Consider the following 12,249-nt stretch of genomic DNA (forward strand, 5'->3'; position numbering starts at 1 on the left):
TTTCTTTTATCCGCACCATTCGCTTTTCTTTACATATGCAATTATTGCAGCCGCAAAGCTTCTGTTGCTGGTAACATCATTTTTGTCTGGGAGCCAAAACAATGCAAGCATTGATGTTTACGCCAATCTCATCGTACGCAGGCACACATACAATAATTATGTGCACGGAAAAGCCTCGAAGAGTCCCCTTTGAAATGTGGTTTTACCGGCGGCTCTCGTCCTTGCAACTACAGGGGGGAACCAAGTGAATTTTGTCGCAGCATGTCAGAAGCTTCTACGGTGATAAAAGTTTGCTTGAGATAAAATATTCCCCATGCATACATTCAAGAGCACCATCAATGCATGGCAGAGCGTGCACGCCCCAACCACCGCGGTGGCTCAGTCAGCTAAGGCGTTGCGCTGCTGAGCACGAGATCGCGGGATCGAATCCCGGCCGCAGCGGCCGTATATCGATGGAGGTGAAATGCAATAACGCGATAGAGGTGAAATGCAATTCTAGTTCATGAGCTGGTCTACTCGAAGAGGCGGACATTACGTGCACAAGAAATTGAAATGCATAATCGAATAATGAACAGAAATTCACTGATTAGGTTTTTAACTAATTACCTGATGGCCCATATTGCAATTTACAAATTGTAGCCGTGGAGTTCACAAGGCTGATCCACTTGGAACGAATTTCTCGGGATGACACAAGTTTAGAGATATTATTTCCCGAACATTGCGGAGAAATGCATTGGCGTTCCAGTTAGGTTCTCTACAAAACGTCCCTTTTTGCATTGAAGCACAAAATTAACTGGAACGCCAATGCATTTCTCCGCAATGTTCGGGAATTAATATCTCTAAACTTGTGTCATCCCGAGAAATTCGTTCCGAGTGGATCAGCCTTGTAAACTCCACCGCTACAATTTGTAAACTGCAATATGGGCCGGGCCATCACGTAATTAGTTAAAAACTTAATTGGTGAAATTTGGTTAATTATTCGATTATATTTCAATTTCTTGTGCAAGTAATGTCCGCCTGTTCGAGTAGACCAGCTCATGAACTAGAATTGTGCTATCTGCCCCAGTCAACATTAAATAAATTTTCAAAGTGTTCGCTGAAACACCCTGTACATACATATACATGAGGTCTCTTGGACATGTATCCGACCTATAGCCGAAGAAAAAAAAAACTGGCATAACTGGAGCGTTCTAAACCTTCAAAGTAGTCTCCTTGGGACTCCACTGCTCCCATCGCAAGAAGGCCTCTTTCGGAATGAAGTTTAGCTCAGCTGTCGTTGCAGCTATAATGTCCTCTCTTGTCTGAAATCGCCCTCCTTTCAATGACCGCTTAGTTTTCTGAAACAGCCAGAAGTCGCAGGGGGCCATATCAGGAGAGTATGGAGCCTGTTGAACTACAGGACTGTGGTGTTTCGCCAAAAAAGTCTGAATCAAGTGCGAGGAATGTGCAGGAGCATTGTCGTGATGGATGCGCCAATTTCCTGTTGACCACAACTATGGTCTGTTGTGCCATCCAGCATCACGTAGGCGACGGAGGACATCCCTAGTACTCTTGGTGATTGTTTGACCCTGTAGTGCGTACTCATGGTGTACCACACCGCGTGAGTCAAAGAAAGCAGTCAGCATCACTCTAACATTGCTGCGCACTTGGCGGGCCTTCTTTATTCTTGGTGACGTGCAATGCTTCCACTGTGACGAGTGGGATTTGGTTTTCTGGTCGTACCCGTACACCCAAGACTCGTCACCAGTGATTATGGTGCTCACGAAGGCGGGGTCACTGTTTGTGGAATCCAGCATGTCCAATGAGACTTCAACACGAAGTTGCTTTTCCTCCACCATGAGCAGCTTCGGCACGAATTTCGCCGCAACTCTCTTCATGGCCAAATCTTCGGTCATAATGGAATGTGCAGAAAGAGTGTGCTGATGCCCACCTCTTCCGCAATTTCTCGGATAGTCACACGACGGTTCAGCATCACCACAGCGTTCACTTCGACAATGATCTGGTCATTTCAGCATGTTGATGGCCGACCTGAGCGTGGCTCGCTCTCCACCGATGTGCGGCCGTCGTTAAACCGGTTGTACCACTCCTTAATCTGTGTGCTGCTCATAGCATCGTCACCGAATGCTGTCTGAATCTTCCTCATGATTTCCACTTGGCTGTCGCCCAGTTTCTGGCAAAATTTGATGCCGTAGCGCTGCTCCAGTTGCTCCGGCATTTTCCTTGCAATAAAAAAAAAACGAGGAGAGCACTGCGACCTACCTCACTCAAACGCTGCGTCCCAGCGACTGACGCTATCGGCAGGCGGGAAAACATTCACGCATGCACACGAAGGTTCAAGGTCGGCTGATACTAGCGCTTGTTTCATATACATCAGGTGTTCGCAAAAAAAAATACAGTCGGATACTTTTCTAACAGACCTCTTATATATATGTATTGCAACTGACGGTGGTCTGCTCCATACCCCCGTCAGTTACGGTTTGCCCCCGAAGAGACAGGACGTGTGCTAAGTGCGCTTGGGAAAACACTTTGCAATGACCTCAAAGAGGTGTGCTGCAATGCTAACGTATTTATGACGCATTTCCCGCTAAGTTACCATTTTTAATATACATAATTATTAAAAATCACCTGCGGAAGATAGCTTAAATAGCGAGTAATCAAAATTCATAGGTGTATATGGACAAGTTGCTTCCGCCAGGTGCCGCTCACTGCAGCTGGCTAATCTACGTCACCGGGAACGATCACAAGGAGCTGCTTGGTTTAAAAATCTATTTACAGGAATATTATATTATATTATTACAACCAAAGATATTAGAGTAAAATGGGCGGTCGTTTTGTAGGGGCCGTCTTGCTTCGGCCTCAAAACACCTTGTGTCTGCGGCGACCCTTCCAGCGCAACACCAAAAGCAACACTTTCGCAACACTCTTCGTGCGTTCACCTCAGAGTCTCCTCTCTCTCGGTAAACCCAACCCTCAACTCTGTAAACGGGTGTGGCGTCGGCTCCAATGGGTCAAACCGCTCGAGCCAGTTGAGCACACACAGGTTGTTGGCGTCTCAAAGCGGCATTCCCGCCTCTCCTCTTTTCAACTGGCCAAACTGTGCAGGTATGCTGCGGACCTTGCAGTATAGTTATCTAATTAGCAAGATTTTTTAGTGAGTTTTCACGGCATATTCACTTGCAGCGAATACTGAAGATGCCACCTGTTTCAAGATATGCGCCGTCAGAGATGCGGAAAATTGCACTGTTGTTCCACTTGCCTTTATCAGAAAACGTCGTTTTATGCATTTAAGCAAAACTGTAACTGGGACGCTAAAATATGCTGTCGCCAGCTTCGGGAAACAATATATCGAAACTGGCGTCATCCTGAAAATTGGTTCTAAGTGGATATGCCTTACAAACTCACCCGCTACAATTCGTAAATGAGAATAAGGGTCGTAAAGTAAATAATGCCGAAGCTCATTAGTGAACTCGTGTTAATGGGTTAATTATGCATTTCGATTTGTTGTACAAGCGATGTCCGCCTCTTTCAGTAATGCAGCTAAATATCTTGAATTATGCTATCTGCCAAAGGCTAGATTTAAAAATTTTGTTGCACCTAAAAAAATACGGTATGCATCTCTTGCTCATGCCCCAACGCTCGGGTGCGTTAAATAGCTTTTATAAATATTTTTTTGAGTCGTTAAGGCATTGTCCATGCTGTGTCATTGTGTTCTTGAGCCTTGGTAACTCATTCCCATACACTTAAACACTTTCTTGCATTTTGGTTCATTCTTTCGAAATGTACTCTTTTTTAACACGTAATACACACTTCATATTCATATTCATACACATAATTACACCTGGATACACACAGATCAGCAGGGCTACTGATGTGTAACATTCTATCTCGCAGTCCTGGTTTTTTATAAGTGCCATTTTATATAAAATAAATTGACCTACACTGCCGAACCCCTTTATTTTTCTATCTTTGCTATCAAAAAGAAGAAACATACTTTTTTTTCTTTCATAAGTTGCACTGCATGCAACGCCTGTGCACACTGGTCGTAATAGAAAGACGTAATAGAATAGAATTGTCATAGATGATCTCATGGGATTGTATCACACGCATTAAAACGCCGTATCACGCACATCGTAATTGGAACTGCATGCTTTAGCTTGCAGCCCTTGGTGTGGAAGAAATGTGCTACCCTGTCAAGAAATTACATGAGAAAGATAACGTGCGAAAACGCGCGAGATCACACGGGAGTACTTAAACGAATCGAAGAGTTCGAGGGCTCGTAAATACTGATCGTTCCGATGGAGTTTATGCAATTGGTTTTCAGTGGAGTCTGTGTCATTGTTACCCCATTGCTGTATAGACAGATTTCAGATGGCGATGCTAACTTCTGCATAAATATTATTGATGTATTTAATATAGAAAGCTAATAGCACGTTCTAGAAATGTCAAGAAGCGTAGTTATCATGACGTTAACGTTTGACGTGCGACGGTGACCTTACAAAAAAAGAAAGAGAAAACGCCATGAGTCCACTTACGGTGGGCGCGTCTTATCGAGAAGCATGGCCTCCTAGCAGCTTTTTCTCAGCGGCTGGATGCAGCATTGAGAAATGTGAGCCGTCAAGCAAACTATAGGCTCCCGTGTGCGTCACTGAACGACAGATTAATTTCCGAGAAGTCTGGTTAGCTGTGCATACACCGGTCAAACCCGCGCTGCTGCTCCTCTATGCGAGCGACTGTGCTACTTGCTTTATGATTTATGAAGGTTACTAAATGTTTGTGCATGGTTTAGAGGTCAATAATTTTACGAGGAACTGATGACGTGAAACAAATACGCATGTATTCACCTTTTTAAGTTTAGGATGGCTAAGCAATAAATGAATAAAGGCAACATCAAAAATAAGGCATTAAAGGACCAATGACGAGCCGGGAAGTTAACCAGGATGGAGCTTGGTTAACTACCCTCCACTTGCGGGAAAAAATACAAAAGAGCAACGACATTATAATACTAGTACGGCTGTATTCCACTGTCTCTTGGGCCTGTGAGATTATTATCTAAAAAATGTCGCAGTGTTGCCCGAAAGGCGAAGCATCAATTGCGATAGCAAATTAGTAGAGAGCTATACGGAGGAGGGATAGTAGTTTCATCTGCTGCATAAACTTGTACACATTCGCTTACTAACTGAATTAAGAGACGTGGTGTCAGCGCGCATAAGCAAACATGAATAGATCACACTTGATGACCACAGACAACCACTGTGAAAACGCTGGCAGTGAGAGAAGGTTCGTGGGGTCTATCGCTTCAACTGAAGCTGGGCGGCGAAAGCACAGCGCATACAAAGGTCAGAGCCGTGTGGAGATCGCTTTCTCGATACGGTGGGCGTGATAGCCCGCACCGGCGCAAAGTATACAAGTACGCAGTTGTTGGCAGAGTAGAAGCCCCCCTACCCCTTCCCTCCTGCGCTGCCTTCCCGCTTTCCTCATTTCGCGTGGGAGATTGAGTCACCAGTTCCTCTTGCGCCTGATTACAAGATACGCATTTGGTGCCACTGCACAGCGTCGCCCCCTCCCCCTCCCTTCCTCCCATACCCCACCTCCCCTCTCCCCTTCGCGCGACGGAGGATGTCGAGTTTGCTCTCCGCCGTGCGTTCGGTCTCCGTGAAAGTGCGCGAGGATTTTACCGCCCTTAGACTTTATACGTAACCTCACGACGATGGCGACGCCGATAGCAGAAATCCGCTTAAAGTGTCCATATAATTGCATTCGCAATAACATGTGGTATTTGGTAAGTGAAATGCCTTCAAGAAGTTGTAGTTTTCACTCCACCTTGATCTGGGCTGCGAAGAATGTGGATAAACAAGCATTGGACAGCTATTGGAAAGTGTCGGAGAAAGCACTCATTCGCAAACGGCTCTGGACAGCGGACAATGTTGTGTGGCATCACGCAGTGCAGTATTTAACCAAGGAGAACAGACAGAAGAAAAAAATCCAGTGAATAAACTCACGTGATACAAACTAAGGGTCTGACCACTTCACAGCTACAAAGCGATATCAATCAGTACACATGAGAGGGCGCCATGACGGTAAATAAAATGAAACAAACTCAGAACGAGTGTAGAAGACGGAAACCTGAGGAAGATGGGGTTCACTGTGTGACAGAATGAGCGACTGGTAAAGGAGGGCTGGCCAATAATTCTTGAGAATAACCGTTACCAATCAAACTTGAGAAGCCCTTTAGAAGACAGCTCCATTTAAATTAAGGCTAGCTGCGGTTTTTCAAGTGACCTGAATCGTAAATACGAGCACCTTAATGACATGGCCAATATAGGCGATGTTCATGGGAGAATTGGGGTGAGAGTTTCTACGTAACGGGACTTTCACGGTCACCGTAGCTCGTCCATGCGCCTGCGTTGTAACTCCGGAGTTCCCCTACGTACCTTAAATAAATACAGCTCTTTTCGCGCTAGATAAAAGTGCAAATAAATTGTATTGTAGACTGTCCAAATGCATTTTGATAGCTTCACAAATGACTTAATATGCACACCAACAGCACCTTAAACTTTTGCTAAGCATCGTCACTTCGTCAAGTTCGCGCCATTTGGCGAGTGCTGCAATGACTCCGGTATTGGTTCGCAGGGGCATATCTGGGGAGGAGGCCATACGGGCGAGCCCTCCGCCCCCGGCCAAGTGCGGGCCTACCCCCTACCCCCGAAAAGAATTATTGTCTACACCACTGTTCATGCAGCGGAATTGCACTAGCATCGTGATTGGCGAATTGGCCTACGCAACATAGAGCTAGGCCCTTCATAGCGGTAGTTGTTGGTGTCGTTGTGTTCATAGACAGCGGGAAAATACTAAAAGTAGGACGCTTGCTGGAGTTGCTTCCCACCGTCATCACCTCACGTCGTGAATAGTGTTGTTCTTTGCACGGGTGCTCAATGTTTCGCATTATGTATACTTTCACAGCACCGTTTGTAGTTGTGAAAGGTTTTACCTACTTGCGCGGTGTCGTATAATATTGTATACGTTCCGCCGGCTTCGGCAATACAAGCCGTTCAGAAAGAGCGTAAACACAAGTGCATTTTCTTAGTTTTGCAGACTGCCTCGATTTTAATGCACATGCAAAGATGTCACGACGGACGCGTTTGGTTAGGGTGGGGTGGGGGCTACAGAATAACTTTAACCAGCTGGTGGGGTTCATGAAATGTCTCCGTAATCCCCTAGATTTGAACTCGTGTCTGCATTATCCACAGCAGAACGTCATTGCCACTGAGCCACTACGGCTTGTCGTGGTCGGTAGTTTGCAGAAGCATGCAGCGTGCACCCACCTGTAGGCACGCTGTGCTCACAATCTTTTGCAAAGCAATGATTCCAAGTACTTGCGGGCGCCAAACATCGACCTTCGGCGCCCATCTGTACTATCGCACCTGTAAAAGGCGGTAACTTCAGTTGAAAACCTCCGCTTCAACTAACATACATGCAGAAAAGACTGCACTACAATTTTAATAGTCTATCGTAGCTTCACTTGTAGCCGATCGCTCGTTTGTGCACTCTATCTTGCAATGTTGGCGCGAACGAATAACGTCTACTCGGCAGCGTCATGGTATCTACTGCCTTCATTCCGGCCTTTTGGCACTTGGTGCTCAAAGCTCAACAGGCCCACTGGAATTGAGGTTCCAATATAGAGTTCTGACAATTTCGCTTATTCGTAGCAGCTTGAGGAGATGAGCTTATCTTTGGGACACTGTGGTTTGTTTCTCTGCCATGTGTCCTTCTGTATCAAGAATCAACCAGTATAATGGGCGGCTCGTCCTTTGGGTTGACAAACGTTGCTGTGCTGCCACCTGTCGAAGCACATTGATGTTTGATAAAAGTGCGCAATGGTGATGCACGTTGTCTTACGAACGCTTTGAGAACGATAGTGTGTGTGTGTGTCACGCTTAGCATTCGGTCTAATGTTTTAAAGCGAGTAGCTTACGTTGGTTCTTGAGCCCGTTTTCGTGGACGCGGATGGACTTTCTCCGCTGATGCAAAAGCGCTGATGCACAGGGCGCGTGCTTTCGAGCAACTGAGTTGCTGTTTGAGGCGCATGCGCTGCTGCGAGAGAGCTTTGTGACGCCTGAAAGTTTAGACGCTGCGTAAGCGGTGGTGGGGCGTGTTCGCCCACGAAGTGCGCTGCGCGTGTCTCGTCGAGATGAGATGTTGGCGGTTCCCCACAGCTTTGCTTAGACTGCCTCCCGTAGTGTGCGGCGCCCGCACCTGGTATCCGTGGAGTAAACAAGCGCTGAAGCAAGCGCAAGTGCACAGCCGTTCTAAAGCCACCGTCATCAGTCTGTCATAATTTCTGTTGTCAGGCCGTCTTGGTCATGCTGCCACCATCATCTTTATCGTCATCATTTCTTCATCACACTGTCCTTGTCGCGCCGTCTATCGAAATAAGCCGACAATAATTTGTGCCGCCACTATCAAACACGGTTATCGGCGTCACCAGTGTACGTCGGAAATATTGTTAGCGTTGTTATTTAATTTCTGCGATCCGCATAAACTATTCGCTTATCTTCCCAATCTTCTTCGATGGTTTCTGCAAGAATTTTTGCTTTATGGACAAAACGCTCTTAGTGTAGCGAGAGAATGTTGACTTTGATATATCTTTAGAAGTTGTCACAAAATGTCCGGATTGTGGCGATCCCTTCTGCACTTTACAACACATGCTCTGGCGGTGTCCCTCGTTACGGGACTACGATAATCTCACCACGGAAGAGGAGTGGGTGGAGGCGCTCAAGAGCTCCGACCTCACCGCTCAGCTACGGGCTGTCCAGAGAGCCCACGACGCGGCGGTCAGGCACGGCCTGCCCGTCCCAACGTGGGAGCGGCCCGCGGTGGCTCCTCCCCCGTAAGGGGTTCTCGGAGTCGCTCCTCAGGACCTAAAATAAAGTTCACTGCCTGCCTGCCTGCCTGCCTGCCTGTCACAAAATGAAGCTTAGCTGCATACGTGCCGCCAGAGGTTCGGATCGCCTTGAATGAAGCAGTACACTAGAAAAACCACAGGGTACCAACGTGGTTCTAATCAACGTACCATATTTTGTGACTTCTTCTTGGAATAACATCCACGTTTCCGAGGCCGAAGTTAAGGTACTCAGCTAAACATTCAAGTAGTAATTTCGTCATTTTACTCCAAGTCATCGTGTATGAGTACAAAATGTAAACTTTAGCTCACACGCCAATGACACACTCGACTCCTACAATCTGATATCCACTAAACATGGAGTCCACACCTAAGCAGAAGCTGTCTGGTGTTCTTTTTTCTCGGTGAGACGACCTTTTATAGATGGAAATCCACCAACTGAGTTATCGCTTCAAGTGAATCTAATTGCTTTTATTTTCCATAAACATACAAATAAGGGGGATTTCATGAAAATGTTGCTAACGGCAACTTGACGGGCCTTAAAACCCAGTCGGAGGGCAGCAGCGGCAGGCACAGGCACTGATTTAGGACCAACAACACAAACAATACATTATAATACAATACAATGTTGGCTCACACTTGTGCCAGTAAGAAGAAATGCAACATAAAAAATATCACAAAACAAAAAAGCCAAGAAAATTACAGTTTTACACATTATCAACAAAAAAAATGAGGCAAGAAATTCGGTCATATACAGATATCGCTGAAAACCTCATACAAACGCGAATCAGGACAAAAATATTGAAGTGACAGTGACGCATGAGTGTGTTTAACAGGCGTGGAAAGTGATGATGTAACGTTTGAACAGCATAGTTAGCACAAGGAAGTGGCACATGCCAGTGTTCAGGTGACCGTTTGCAGTATTCTGTTTCTAATTATAATTGCGTTAAGGACGTAGTGTATGATTGGTTGTCCATCTCGTCTTCATGATAGGCTAACGACAGCCTGAAATCTAACAGAGAGTGCAGCGTAAGTAATTTCAGCTGTTTAAAGAGAGGTGCATCAAGAACGTCTGCTGGAGTATTACGGATAGTACGAATCGCCTTTTTTTTGTGAAGCAGAATTAACCGAGTTATGCTTGTAGCACACGTCGTACTCCCCACCAGACAGCAGTAGTGTATGTGACTCAGGTAGAGAGCATTTTATAAGAGTAGTTTGACTTTGCGTGGCAGCGGTATTCAACTGAAAGTATTCCAGCAACTTGCGCACATTTTCCTGCTAGGAAGTCTATGGGACCAGTCCATGACATATGGCTATCAAAAAACCGACCTAGCGCTTTCGCAGACCTGACAAGCTGAATTCCTGAAGAGCCTAATAAAAGGTCGCGGTCTCTATGTTCACACATTTCTTTTGGCTTGAAGTAAAATGCTTTCGTCAGTGTTAGTTTTTGCGTCACTGTCCTGTGACCATCTATGTATTTTAGCAAAGACAGAATTTGTGATTGAAATTAGTTATGCCATATCGTTCGACGAACAAAGTGCAGTAATATCATCGGCGTAGATTATATATTTTGGTTAAGTATCCACAAGAAGAAGAACATTTACACAGACATTGAAAAAGAAAAGGGGGCCTTATAGAGAGCAACTCTTCCTTGCTCGATCTGGGAACACAAGCTGTTCATTTCAACAAGTTGACGCCACTGCTTTAAATAAGATTTTGCTATATTTAAACTAATACCAGGAATACCATAGTACTCTAGCTTGTTAATTAAAAGTTCCTGATTAACAGACTCAAACGCTTTATTGAAGTCGATTAGAGTTCCGAGCGTGTGCAGCTTTAGTTCAAAGTTTCTCAATATCAATTCCTCGTGTTCTAGTTAGGCAAGCTCAGTTGACCTTCCTCTAAGGAAAGCATACTGACAGTCAGCAGGTTGTGTTTTTCTAAGAAATGTGAGATACGTCAAAACATTATTTTCTCAAGTTCTTTTGAAAATGTTGGCAGTATAGGAATAGGTCTGTAATGAGACAGTTAGGTTTTATTGCCCTTTTTGCACAGTGCAAGTACTGTGCAAGTAATAAGTAAAATTGCTGCGCGACTGGCCGCTCGAGTGACTTAGCGTGTATTCGCGAGCTTCTTGCACGCTCGGAAAAACCCTTTTATGAAGAACGTATTGAGCAACATGAAGCTGTATTGTCAGTTTTTCATTTTGCTCTACAATTTTCTTATATACACTTTTCATCCTTTTAATTAAGGCAAAGTTAATTAAAACAGCGTATTTAACACATTAAGCACCGGTTTCTTTTTCTTCGTGTCTTGTCGAAACAAATGTCATTTTGTAGCGTATCTGCGTCTAAGTAAATGACATAAAAGTGACAAATTTTCTTTCAGGCCTTGATACATCGAAACAAATATAATTAGGGACTTGTGGGACACTTAATTAGTATGGTATGGTTCAAAGCATAGGATGCACATGCCGATGTCTCATTTAGTACACTGTGTGCGCACTGCGTTGTTGCAATTGTCTCCAGCGCACCAGCGCACCTGCGCTTCTTGCCGTTAGGTACGGCTCTAACAAAATCGTCCACTTTGTCATATCGTGCACTACAAAAAGCAACGTCAACAGTCTTTGACGTTCTTTGAGGTCAGGTCCTTTCGGCTTGTTGTTCCATCTTCCGAGGGAGCTTTGGGCTATTTGCATCCGGAATTCAAGCTGAGTGATGTTAGACCCTGTGCTGTGAATAAGCCCCCAAGCGTTGCTTATGGCCACATCCCAAAGCCAAGTGAATTGGCCACCACCATTTCTTGCCACGAATTGCATTCCAGTAGACCCCTATGCTTGCATCCATCTGTTCTGTGCCTCCCACAAAGCAGTAATATAGGGCAACAGCATGTGGACGAGGCACTTTAATCATCTTCTTCTGAACACGGGAATAGTTGTCTGCAGATGATATGGGCTCTACACTGCGTACGGTGCTGTCCACCCAGTTCAGAACGGTTATCCCGTCGTCGGAAAGCACGTGCGCTTCGTAGCCACGGGGCTGGCGTTGGGCAATAAGGGAGCCCAAAGGCACAGCGTGACCATATGGCAACACGTGCAATAAGACGCTCATACAAAAAATAAGCGAACATTAATCTCCCACAAGTTATCACTGGAAGTCACGTATATACCATGAGGTATAAAGAGACATGTGGATCATGCTATTGCTGAAATGAATGCTGAAACAAAAAAAATGTCACAGTTTCGCCCTAAGGGCGAAGCAATGAATGCGATAGCAACACAGCAATGTCATACGAAGTAAGGTGAGCGGCTTTGGTAGCAATATGAATTATAGTAAACATGAGCTGATTAA

The 12,249-nt window shown here is 45.2% G+C and overlaps 1 protein-coding gene across 1 annotated transcript in view; it reads left to right on the forward strand.

The window, feature by feature from the left end:
• Positions 1-12,249, forward strand: part of LOC119454249 (alkaline phosphatase, tissue-nonspecific isozyme) — a 169,747-nt gene that overhangs the window by 149,301 nt on the left and 8,197 nt on the right. The window lies entirely within an intron of this gene.

Source organism: Dermacentor silvarum, chromosome 5, assembly GCF_013339745.2.
Source record: "Dermacentor silvarum isolate Dsil-2018 chromosome 5, BIME_Dsil_1.4, whole genome shotgun sequence".
Lineage (NCBI taxonomy): Eukaryota > Metazoa > Arthropoda > Arachnida > Ixodida > Ixodidae > Dermacentor > Dermacentor silvarum.